This window comes from Rhipicephalus sanguineus, chromosome 11, assembly GCF_013339695.2.
Source record: "Rhipicephalus sanguineus isolate Rsan-2018 chromosome 11, BIME_Rsan_1.4, whole genome shotgun sequence".
NCBI lineage: Eukaryota > Metazoa > Arthropoda > Arachnida > Ixodida > Ixodidae > Rhipicephalus > Rhipicephalus sanguineus.
Window position 1 is genome coordinate 124633549 of NC_051186.1, and position 12643 is coordinate 124646191.

General features: G+C 47.2%; 1 pseudogene; it reads right to left on the bottom strand.

The window, feature by feature from the left end:
* The window catches only part of LOC119373950 (uncharacterized), a 72640-nt pseudogene that overhangs the window by 25266 nt on the left and 34731 nt on the right, over positions 1–12643 (bottom strand).

A 12643-nucleotide genomic window follows, 5' to 3' on the forward strand; every position in this document is an offset into this window, starting at 1 on the left:
CGACCCAATTATCGAGTGAAACAAAGCGCGATACCACCACGCAAATTATTTTAAAATAAAGGAAATTTATCAAAGTTAATATGTACCAATTTTTATTATCCTCACTTTAACTTGCTTACAGCAATAAATTCCTCAAATACAGATATTTCGTGCGATTTTCCAAGTTTGTGATTTCTTTCTTCAAAAGTACTTCGCCAAGCAATGGCAATAATATCCTCATAAGATTGTACTTCACTTGTTCTTTGAGGGGAATAAGTATTGTGACAATGAAGTGCGCCGTTTTTTCTCTAGGTGCACTCAGTATTCAGAAATCGCGAAATTGGCGTAAAAGTGTTTTTTACAGCCAAAATTTGTATAATTTTTGTCAGGCGAAGAATTTTTTTTTACAAGACTAACTTCAAAACCATTGTTCTGGGTGTAATGCCTAGACCTACAGGAAATTTCATCAAAATCGGGAATGGTGACCGGGACCTCGTGTTCGATCTTATCTGGTCACACCCATCGGATGATAAGAGGGTTTGACAAATATGACTGTCTGGTCATAACATGAATAATGTCAAATCCTGTCACGTACGTCGTCATGAAACCCATTCCTGCAGAAACGTGTGGCACGTACCCGTTTACCACGGGACGCGATACACGGGTAATTGATAGTTTATATCAACCCAGCTGTCGTCATTCCAGGAGGCCTGCGAATGGGCGGAGGGCCATGGTCTTCAAGTACCGGCGTGGGCGCGGCCAGCAACTGCGGCGGAACCCCCTTCAGGTGTTGTCTGATCGGGGTTGTCCAGGACCAAATAAAGTTCATTTCACCCCAGGAACCCAGGAACGACGAGAACAGACATTGGTAATCTGAATTCGTGAGAATTAAGAAAAACCGACGTCGACAACGTTGACCCGACGAATGCAGAGCATAAAAATTAGGAACCTAGCAGGAATCCAACCCAAGAATTGTGCGTGGCAGTCACGTATGCTACCACAGAGCCACACTAGGTCTAAAAACTGCTTTGGAAAAAGACCCTATGTAGACGTAATGTCCGTGCAGCGTCAATTGTGGTTGCAGTGCTCGATATCTAATTTTATAACAAAGCAATATACATTACATATGTACTTTGATGGTACAGGCGTCATGTCAATTTAACGTCAGCTGTGGTTCCAGTGTTGACTCCGATTTTATAGCACTCTAATGAACATCACATTTGTATTCCGATGATTAACGAAGCTATATTTAAGCGTTGCTCGAACCCGGAGGAATATGCTAACAAAGTTGCGTAGGATATTCACATCATGACACCGTAAAGTCCACTTCCTTTTTGACAATATTGACGTATGCACTCTAATGTGAGTGCTGACGTTACGTAAGACCATACGTTATCCTTTAAACACCAGTGTAGTGGACGTCCCTGGTAAGCCCACTTTGATCACACAACTTCTCCATTTACAAAAACGCACCGATCCACCTCGTAACGCTTTGCTCAAAGGCAAAGCATAGAGGACTATTTGCTGACTTCTTCGCATGAAGCCGATTCCCACAATTTGTGGGATCTGCCGAACTTTTTTCTCGTTCTTTCTTCCTGTTTCTTTGTTTTTCTCTCATCTCCGTTTTTTTGTACGCCTTTTTAATGTCTTTGTATTTCTGTTTCTGTCTTTTCTTCTTTTTCACTTTTTCCCGCGCCCCGCCGCGTTAGACATTAGGCCACGTCTTTCAGCCTGCTAACGGCGAGCTATTGATATACATCATGTACTTCAGCATGCTTTCTTAGTGGCCACATAGATGGCACGATGTGCGCGCGTGTGGCGCGCTTTAAAGATCGTTGCCCCGCTCCTGCGAACGCCGTGGCTCTTCGCCCTACAGGGCGTGGTAGCTTTCGTGCGCTTATCTCGAGGAAAGAAGGGGCGGCCAGTGCGGTGCTTCGCTTCGCTCGCTGCAGCGGCCGCGTCTGCGAAATGAGCGCGCTGTTGAAACAGAAATAAGTAACAACTGTGACAATTGGTTCGTGCTCGTCTTGTGTGAACCTGTTCGTTCGTTTCTTGCGTCCCGCTTTATGTTTGAGCAGTGCGCTTCAAGTGTCGAGCTGTAACGGATTAGTTCGCGCTCGTCCTCTGTGCGTTCTTTTCGTGGGTCCTTTGGGCTCGAGCAACGCGCTGGCAAATTCGAGCTGCTTTCCGTTTTTCGCGTTACATTCAAATGTATTGCTATCGCATTCGTTGCTTCGCCGTTGCGGTGAAACTGTGACCTTTTTTTCTTTCTATTTCTTTCTCTTTCTATCTGTCTTTCTCATTGTTTCACTCTCTCTCTCTCTCTCTTCATTTCTCGCTTGCTTTCTCTTCCTTTCAATCATTTTTCTCTCTCAATTTCTTTCTCTTTATTTCTCTCTTTTTCTTTCTCATTATTTATATGCTATGCTTTACTGTTTCCCGTCCTTCTCTCCTCCACAGCACCCTCACATATCTCCTCTTTAGCCGCACTTGCCTTTTCTACCCCCTTGCTACATGATGCTATACAATACTATGCTGTGCTCTGTCTGCGTGCCTGGTTAGCTGAGTGGTTAAGACGCTCGCCTTCGGAGTGTGGTTACGTGAATTCGAATCCAGCCACCTCATGAGGAATTTTTTTTCGCTAAGATGTAACTTTATTTATTTCTGTCTGTCCTTGTACTTTTTCTCTCTTTTTCTTTCTCTCTCTCTCCCTGTTTTCGTTCTCTCCACTCACCCTGATGGGTGAGAGGGAGAACGGCACGCGAGAGAAATCAGCGCACGTATTTAGGAGAGAAGCGGTAGATGAAGACGACTCAGCGGTATATTAAGACGAAAAGAGCGCGTGCCGATGCCTGATGATGATAGTTTCTCTTCACACGTACTACCCAGCGCAACGAAAAGCTTTAGGAGCTCCGCTCCTAAACTGAACTTTCAAGTTCGCCCGATCAGTCATGTGCAAGTTCGTAACATTTCAAGTTACGAGAACTACTGCGAGTATTCAATGGTAATTACCTATGCAATTGCTACTGCAACAAATCAAGACATTGCTTAAATGTGGACTAAAACAAACTGACGTACAGACACATACTTACGTAAATCTAACTCAGCATGGAAATTCATGTAAAACAGTCCACAGTCTCTCTTCTCACTCATATACAGTAAAGTTTCAAAAGGCCCGTTGTTTCCTAAACAGACGAAGAAAATAGGCGCAGAAATACTTTCAATACCTTGAAGGTGCATTGTGCAAATATTTATGCGATTAAGGCTACAATGCTCTGCACTTATTTCTCTTGCCTAATTGTTTTAAATGCGTTTTGATTGGTGGTACTATCTGCAAAGAAATTGTGAACGAAACTTCTTTTTTATAACTGCGTTCGTCCCACTCCTGTAATGACCCTCTGTTAGGTTGAGATTATCAATAAATAGAAAAAAGAAAAAGTAATTATCATAGTAGACACGAAAGTTGACTTTTCTTATATACCAGAAAGTCTCTAAACCAGCAAAGGAAATGTATTAAGGATGGAAGTACCGTTTATATAAATAAAGTGTAGCCATAGCCTCTACAAAGTTGGTGAATGCCTGTAATCGCTTACAAAGACGTTTGTGACGGCAGGCGCCCACACGTCTCATCGAGTTACGAAGTGTTTACTAGCCATTTAAGAGCACTAAAGGTTTACTGCTGCGAGTATGGAGATTTGTAATGGCTGGAACGCAATCTTGCTAGTAGTGCATTGTGCAGAATGGAGGAAATATTTGTGCAAAAATGAATGAACTGTAGCTTTTTCAACTAGTTATTTAGGAACATATATTTGCTAACATATACGCAATGGTCCATACATACCGCTAAAAAAAAGTTAACGTTAAAATTCGAAAATTCTTTTTCTTTGAAAATTCCCAGAGATAACGGTAATCTGTAACGTGCCGTTTCAGCGGGAAAATTTAGCTGTTATGACTTAGCGATACATGAGGTGAATAACTCGACAGGGATATGCATGTATGCCTCGGCGTTTGGAATGAATGACAGCTGAGATGGGTTTCGACCCATGCTCCGATACACCGCCTCGTCGCACTGCTCGCGCTTGAATCGTATTCAACACGGCAGAGCTGCGTGCACCCTTCTCCCAGTGGGGGTACTGCATTGACAGCATTTAAACCGGTGGGTGGGCACTTCGATGCTGTTTGCTCTTCGAACGCGGGCGCACAGCGAGTGCGGGCTGACAACAAAGAACTAAAGGCTACAAGAAAGAATCGAAAGGAGCGCGGACCCATCCCCTGGCTGTCTGCAGCTACCGTGAAAATGAGTCTGCTTGGTTGCTGTGTCGCGGTTTCTCGGGAACGTGATACTATAGGGAGGATACGCCGAGGTACGGCTCGATGACATACTGAACAGACAGCGAATGGGACTCTCGCCATACAGCGAACACAGGTATCCTGAATTAGCCGGCGCCAGCATTGTTATCAGAGAAATGTTGCACCCCTGCCTCGGTCGGTCATGAGAACGTGCCGACGATGCAGTTTCGAGCTGACGAGGCAACACTCGAACGGCTGCCACTCTCAACGGCATACGGCGATGGTCAAAAGCACAGAAATATTCACGATTTTGGCACTGCGCATGATGAAGAAAACGCAACCACGCAACTATGAGCAGACGAGCTGTCGGTGAGACCGGAAGTGCTAATATGAATGTTTGTTCCGTGTTTTAACGGCATAGCACAATAGAAACATTCATATTATCTACTGGCTGAACTCAAAATTAACAACGAAGGTAATAATGAGGGTGTCATCATGATTATAACATCAGCCAATGGTGGAACGGCCGACAATCGCGTCATATATTGCGGACTAATACATCATTTATCGAGAGAAGAGGGAGGGATTTTCAGCTGATTTTGAGAATTTATTGTAAATTCCAGGCCGCGCTCTTCGCTATAATATTTGGCTCGCGTGTTCTCGGGAGCCTCGACTACCGTTTGGCAGCACTTTTTGACCCGGCTCAAAAAGAGTTGCAGGGTCCCTTTAACAGTGTGGCAGACAAAAAAACTTGCGCTGGTGGCTTTAAACGTTGAGAAGACACCGCCGTAAGCAGCGTAGCTGGCGCGTTTAATCGCTTGAGTCATCACACACGTGATGCACACCTTGGACTGCGCTTTAAATGTTCCAGCAACAACGCAAATTAACACAAATGAAAAAGGAACTTACGGTCCGCCTTATTCATGAGCTTAAAACGAACTTTGCACGCGCTTTGCGCAAATCAAAGACGATAAACTTTCAAAGAACTTTTTTCGTATCGTGCTTTCTAAGCCGAACCTTACTGCACCTCTCCAGAAAGTGTTTCAGTCCAATGACCCTCATGTCATAGTGTGGTGTTGCGGCAATGATTTCGAACTTGAATACAGAATGATCGGTGGTCTGGACAATGTACATGATATATTTATTCGCCATTAGGCAGACATTATTGCTCATTTTATCATTGTGCTGGTTTGATATTAACTGGTAAGTGCAAAACTATCTAGTCACTGAAAGATGGCTCGGGTTTCCATTCGTAACAGGGGCACTCTTAGAAAACTACGATCATATTTCATTAACATCAGGGATTCGTAATATGCTTCAACAAGAAATATTGAACACATTGTGGAATTCCTCGCACAAAACCCTATACCAACTTTCAGCAAGCCGTTAGAAAGCGTTGTTCATCCGTAACTGCGTTAGCCACAGTGGTTCATACATTTGCAGAAACTCTGGATAAGTACACTAAAATGGAGTTTAATATTCCTGGATTTTATTAAACTGAGTAAGGAAAATTTTGAGGGCCCGTTTTTTGTTTGACAAAACCTTAATGAATACCAGCAGACAATGAAGCCAAGGAACGTACAGGGAGCGTTAATTGTAATGTTTTACGCGCACTAAGGCACTTCAGCAAGTTATGCACCAGGAACCAATTACAAAACTTGGAATAATCTGCCAGACATATTTAATACATGGATTGAAGACACAGCTTGTTTCAGTGCCCCGCCAAGGTGGTCTATGCTTATGGCGCTCGACTACTGACCCGAAGGTCGCGTAATCTAATCCAGGCCGCGGCGGCTGCATTTTTGATGGAGGCGAAAATGTTTGAGGCCCGTGTACTTATATTTAGGTGCACGTTAAAGAACCCCAGGTGGTGGAAATTTCCGGAGCCCTCCACTACGGCGTCCCTCATAATCATATCGTGGTTTGGGGACGTTAAAACCAGATATTATTATTATTGTTAGTTTGTTTCTGTAGATGGGAACATTTCGAGCTCTCTTCCTGCAACATTAGGCGCGCCCGAGGGAAGTGTTCTGGGCCATTGTTGATTTTACTTTGTGTAACTGACGTTTGTAGCATAGTACTCAAGTCGGACTGTTCGTGGATGGATGTGTTTTTTCATCAAGTTGCTTTTACTAATGGTAAACAGAACCTGAACATAAGCCTTATTAACATATTAAACCGGTGTGAATAAAATAGCACGGTTCTAAAGCACAAAAAACTGCTTTTCTTAATGTAACCCGTACAACAATAAAGTAAAAAGTTGGGCGAGTTGGTATTTGTTTATGATGACTGAGGGGCACGAGAAAACGGCACACAACAAAAAGAAGGACACGGGACGGCGTGCTACTAGCAATTGAAATATTTTTTATTTAGGATAGCCATACTTATACCGCAGTGAAATCAAATCTAACCGAACGAGTTGACCAAAAAATAAAACCATATGCTCAGCATGCCTACGTGAAGTAACGTTGTAGATAGGCTATCTCTCCTCCCTGCAGACTGATAGAGGGGTGACTGTTGCAATCCGGCCCCTCCCTCTGGATAAAGACGGCTTCTATAATCTCCCTCTCCGCGGAGCCCATGTACCTGTAGCCCCTGCTACAGGCACAGGGCTCCTTTATTCCACGAAGCGTCATCGAAGATTCTAACGGCGGCTGTTGGTCATCTGCTGATTCTTGATGCGTTGGCGGGCGAGCTGTCGGGCTTCTTGGTCGCGCTGAAGGTAAGCAGTGACGTCCGGGTTTTCTTTTTTCGGGGGCATTGGGTAACATGGCGTCGAGAATCGTTGCCGGGTTTCTTCCATAAACCAACTTGTAGGGCATCATCTGCGTCGTTCTTGCCCGGCCGTGTTGTATGCGAAGGTCACGTACGGAAGGATGGCATCCCAGGTCTTGTGTTCGACGTCGACTGTACATGGCCAGCATGTCGGCGATGGTCTTATTTAGGCGCTCGATGTGCCATTGGTCTGTGGGTGGTAGGCGGATGTGCGGCGGTGGTTTATCTGGCCGTATCTCAAAGTCATCAGAGTTAGGTCCGCAGTAAAGGCGGTACCTCCGTCCGTGATGAGGACACCTGGGGCGCCATGCGTAGGGTGATGTTCTCAACGAAGAACTTGGCTACCTCTTAGGCACTGCCTTTGGGCAGGGCCCGACTTTCGGCATAGCGGGTCAGATAGTCGATAGCTACGACGATTCACTGATTAACGCAAGTCGATGTTGAGAATGGCCCCATGAGGTCCATCTCCATTTGCTGGAACGGTCGCCGAGGTGGCTCGATCGGCTGAAGAAAGCGTGCTGGTCTTAATGCCGGTGTCTTGCGCCGCTGACAGTCTCTGCATGTCCTTAAGTAGCTGGTGACGTCGGCGGCAAGGCGCTGCCAGTAGTAGTTTTCTTCTTTTCTTGTCAGCGTTCGGGAAACACCAAGGTGTCCTACTATCGTGCCGTCGTGCAGGGCCTAGAGGATGACTGGTCGCAATGGTGAAGGCACCAGGAGAGGATACTTGGCTCGAAGTGGTGAGAAGTTCTTTTGGGGAACGCCGTTGCGCAAGAAAACTACGCCAGTGTTCGCTTGAATACTTTCGGAACGACGGCGGTCTTGCCCTCGAGGTATTTCATAAGGCCTCTTATTTCGGATCGGATCGCTGTCGTTCAGCGAAGTCCCCGGCATTTATTGTTCCTAAGAGGCAGTGTCCGTCCTGGTCGTCTTGCGGCGGCGGGTCCACGGGGGCACGAGACGGGCAGTCGGCGTCAGAGTGTTTTTCCGGACTTCTAAACGACGGTAACGTCAAATCCTTGAAGTCTCAAGTTTCATGTGCGAGACGACCTGAAGGTGCTTTCAAGTTAGCTAGCCAACACAAGGCGTGCTGGTCCCTCAAAACTTTGAAGGGCCTGCCATAAAAGTACGGGCGAAACTTTGACGCAGCCAAGATGATGGAAAGGCATTCCTTTTCTATTGTGGAATAGTTGGCCTTTGATAACAATGGGCTAGCATAACTGATAACGCTTTCCAGTCCGTTAGTATTTGGCCCAAGGACGGTGCCGAGTCCTATACTGCTTGCGTCCGTGTGTATTTCCGTATCGGTGTATTCTTCGAAGTACCCAAGTATCGGAGGTATCTGCAGGCGCTGTTTGAATTCCTGAAATGCTTGAAGGTGCACCGTTTCCCACCTGAATTTGACCTCTATCTTCCGGAGTCGCATCAGTGACTCGGCGATCCGTGAAAATTGCTTGACAAAACGTCTGTAATAGGCGCACAAGCCCAGAAATCACTGTACTGACTTCTTTTCGGTGGGCAGCGGGAAGGCAGCAATGGCAGCGATTTTCCGCTGGTCTTCGCGAACTCCTGACTTGCTAATGACATGGCCCCAGAACAAGAGTTCGTCGTGCGCGAACGGGAATTTTGATGCTTTAGGGTGAGTCCGTAGACCTTGATTGCTTGAAGTACAGCTTCGAGGCGCCGAAGGCGTTCGTCGAAGTTTCAGGCAAACACAACGACGTCATCCGAATACACAAGACACGACTGCCACTTCAATCCAGCCATTACAGTGTCCATAACGCGCTGCAACGTCGCAGGTGCCGAGCAAAGACCAAAGGGCTTGACTTTGAACTCGAATAGGCCGTCAGGTGTTATAAAGACAGTCTTTTATCGGTTTGTCTCGCCGACTTCTATTTGCCAGTAGCTGGTATTGAGCTCCATCGACGAAAAGTGCCTGGCGTTGTAGAGTTGATCCAGCGTGTCGTCTATCCGTGGGAGAGGGTAGACGTCATTCTTCGTGATTTTGTTCAGGCGGTGATAACCGACGCAGAAGCGTAGGGTTCCGTCCTTCTTCTTCCCTAAAACCGCAGGTGGCGCCCACGAATTTTTGAAAGGCTGGATGATCTCGCGTAGCATTTCGTCAGTTTGTTTCTTTATGGCCTCGCGTTCTCGCGTCGAAACTCTGTACGGGCTCTGTCGTAGTGGCCTCGAACTTTCCTCTGGTATGACGTGTGGTTGGTGACTGGGGTCTGCCGAATTATTGAGGAGGACGAAAAGCGGTCTTAGTATTGCAGGAGCAGGGTTTTGAGCTGTTCTTGCTGAGGCTTCGGAAGGCTCGGATGGACGTCGAAAGCTGGTTGAGGAGCTCGGGTCGTCGGAGTAGATTCGGTAGAATCGGTGAAGGCGAAAGCACTGGTTGCTTACACCATTTCTTCGATGTAGGCAACCGTCGTGCCTTTTTTGACGTGCTTGCACTCGTTGCTGAAATGTGGGATCACCACTGTCGCTTTTCCTCCGCGCAGCTCGGCTATTCCTCTTGCGACGCAATTCTCGCGGTTGATCAACAAGTGCTGGTCTACTTCAACGACACCTTCAAGGTTTGCTCATTTTTGAGTGCCGACGGGAATGAGGACGCCGGTGTGAGGGAGGCGCGTGACATGAGATTCCAACATATTCAAGGCGTGCTTTCCTGGCGGCGTGTGCGGTGGTAATGCTTTTCTGCGGATAGTGTTAGCGAGTCGGATCTCAGGTCGATGCCCACCATGTAAGCTTAAGAAGTCCATACCAAGGATGTCATCTCTCAAGGAAAGCTGTAGCACTACGAAGCTCGCGAGTTTAATGCAGTTGTTGATGGTGACTCTCGTTGTGCAGATTTTCGTGGCGTCACTAGGTGTGCTCCAGCGGTCCGAATTTCGGGGCATTCCCAAGCAATCTCAACTTTCTTCATCTTCGCGGTGAACGGCCCACTGATGAAGGTACAGTAGGCTCCACTATCTACGAGAGCGGTGACATTGTGGCCGTCGATGAAAAGGTCGACGTCGGTAGTTCGTCGCCTTGTGTTGAGGTTAGGTCGCGGCGTCAGATCATGGCTACGTCGGTTTGTCCCGCTGCTTCGACGTTGCGTCGTCAGGTCTTCTTCGGGCCGCGAAGTTGTGACGTCAGGGCTCTGTTCGGCTTGCGGCGTTGGAGAATCTTCGCTTTTTCGACGTACAGCAACCGCACCTCCATCGGTTGCTGCCCTTAGTTTTCTGGATGCGGGGTAGGTGACCGGCACCGTGTTCGGCCAGTGCATGGTCGGCATTGGAAAGAGACGTGGCATCCTGGCGACGGCGATCGGGAAGGTCCTCGGGGTGTCGACAGAGCTCCTGGAAGGTAGTCGGCGATGTTGTGTGGTCGTTCACCCCACTGTGGACACGGCGCGTTTACGGCAAAACCACGTAGCCCTATCGGTCGGTACCAGCAGCGGCGGTAGGTGTGGCGGGCTTCTCCGCAGTGTTAGCAGAGCAGTCGTTTGTCAGGGGCACGCCAAACGTCGGTTTTCCTTGGCGCGTAGCGCTGGCCGACAGAAGAACGGTGGGGCTTCGGTGGTGGTGGCGGTGGTGGCGGCGGTGTCTGGCGACGGAACTGCAGCGATGCGGTCTCTTGATGTTGTCAGGGAGGGAGAACGGGACTGCGTACTGCAGCAGCGTAGATGATAGCTTGCGGCTGGATTGCTCCCACACTACTTGAGCAATCGACGTCACCTCAGGCTCAGAAAAGAGCTTCCGCAGCTCGTCTCGTACGATGGGTCGGATAGTTTCGCCAGGCCGTCGGAACCAAGGGCGTGCAAAGCTACGCTGTGAGGAATCAGGTGACGGTTTTGCTGTCGGGTGCGCATGTCTAGCGTCTTCTCAATCGTCGTCGCTTCAGAGAAATTCTTGGATGCTGCTCGGTGGGTTCTGCATCAGTCCAGCGAAGAGCTTTCGCTTGACTCCTCGCATAAGGAAGCGAACTTTCTTCTCTTCGGGCATGTCAGGAGCTGCGTGGCGGAACAGTCTGGTCATTTCTTCTCTGAAGAGCGTTACGTTTTTGTTTGGCAGCTCCACGCCGGTTTTGAGCAGAGCCTCGGCCCCCTCCTTGCGGACGACGCTGGTGAATGTTGCCAGGAACCTGGCGCGAAAAACGTCCCTTGTTGTCAGGGTTTGCTCTTGGTTATCGAACCATGTCCTAGCTGCATCCTCCAAAGTAGACATGCCGTAGCTTCTCTTCACTGTTCTATGCATTGAAAACGCTAGTGCTCAAGAATCCCTTCTTGCGCTAGTGTTATCGCTAGTGCTCAAGAATCCCTTCTCTCTCTCTCTACCAGATTCCGAGGAAGAAGGACGGAGCAGCGACGCAAGCGGGGGCAGGCTCAGCACGATTCGATCGGCCTCGATGTCATCGCCAAGCGCTAGGCACCAGCAGATCAGTGCCGACAAGATGCACTGACATAGTGTACCCAGGCGATTCCCAAGGAACGCGCGTGGCACCTCTCCAGAAGTCGGATGTATTACGACATGTGGTATACAGTACCTTAACAACTCCTCAACAGCATGCAGCCCGTTTGGAAACTCAGCACAGCGTCATTCGTGAAGCGCGCAGCAAGCACAAGGACGAGCAGAACGCTCCGTTTCATGAGGAACCGCGAAAAGCTTTGACAAATTTCTTCGATAACCCGTTAAAGCACGTGCCTGTGTGCGATCGTCCTTCTTTGTTTTCTATATTTTACTGTTCCTTTTATTAACTTTCTTTCTGTTTCTTTCTTCTTTCCCTTTATTCTGTGTCGGTTTTGTCTCTGTTTATTTCCGTTTGTTTCCTTCTCACTTTATACATTTCTCTATACATCTCGCTCCCTCTTCGTTTCTTTCTTTTTCTCTTTCTTTGATTCTCTCTATTTGTGTATTTCTTTCTCTTTCTGTTTTTTCTTCCCCTGTGTTCTCTTTACTTCTTTCTGTCTCGTTCTTTCTATATTATGCTTTAATATCTCCCCTCCTCCTTTCTCACCTGCTCACCATTACGTCCCTTTCTCACCCTATCGGTATACCATACAAGGCTATGTTATGTTCTGCTAGAATGCCTGGATAGCCGAGTGGTTACGATGCTCGCCTTTGGATCGCGCATACGGAAATTCTGATCCCGCCTCATCAAAAAAGATTTTTCGCCAAGAATTTCTCTCTTTCTCTTGCTTTCTCTCTCTCTCTGTACTCGTTCTCTCGCCCATCAGTTTTATTGCAGGCCACGCCGGAGAAATCGGCGCACGTGTTCTGTGCGTGAAGCAAAAGATGACAAAGATGATGAAGAGGATAAAGGTGCTATTAGAGTGAATTGAACAACCGCTACGGAGGTTGGGCTTGAATTTGTCACTTCCGGTGATTCTTTCATTTGGGGAAACCATATTTGGTTTTAGTCACACGAGCGTTTTCAACTCTGTTTCTAATTTTTTACGAGAATCTAAAAGCATTGATTGTTAAATGTAGCTGAATTCAGTTGTCTTAGTTACAAGTGTATATATTTCTTTTTATTATTGTTGTTGTTGTTTCCATATAGGATTTCTTTTGTTTTTTATCCTGCAAGTATATATTACTAATCTGTAATGGCTAAA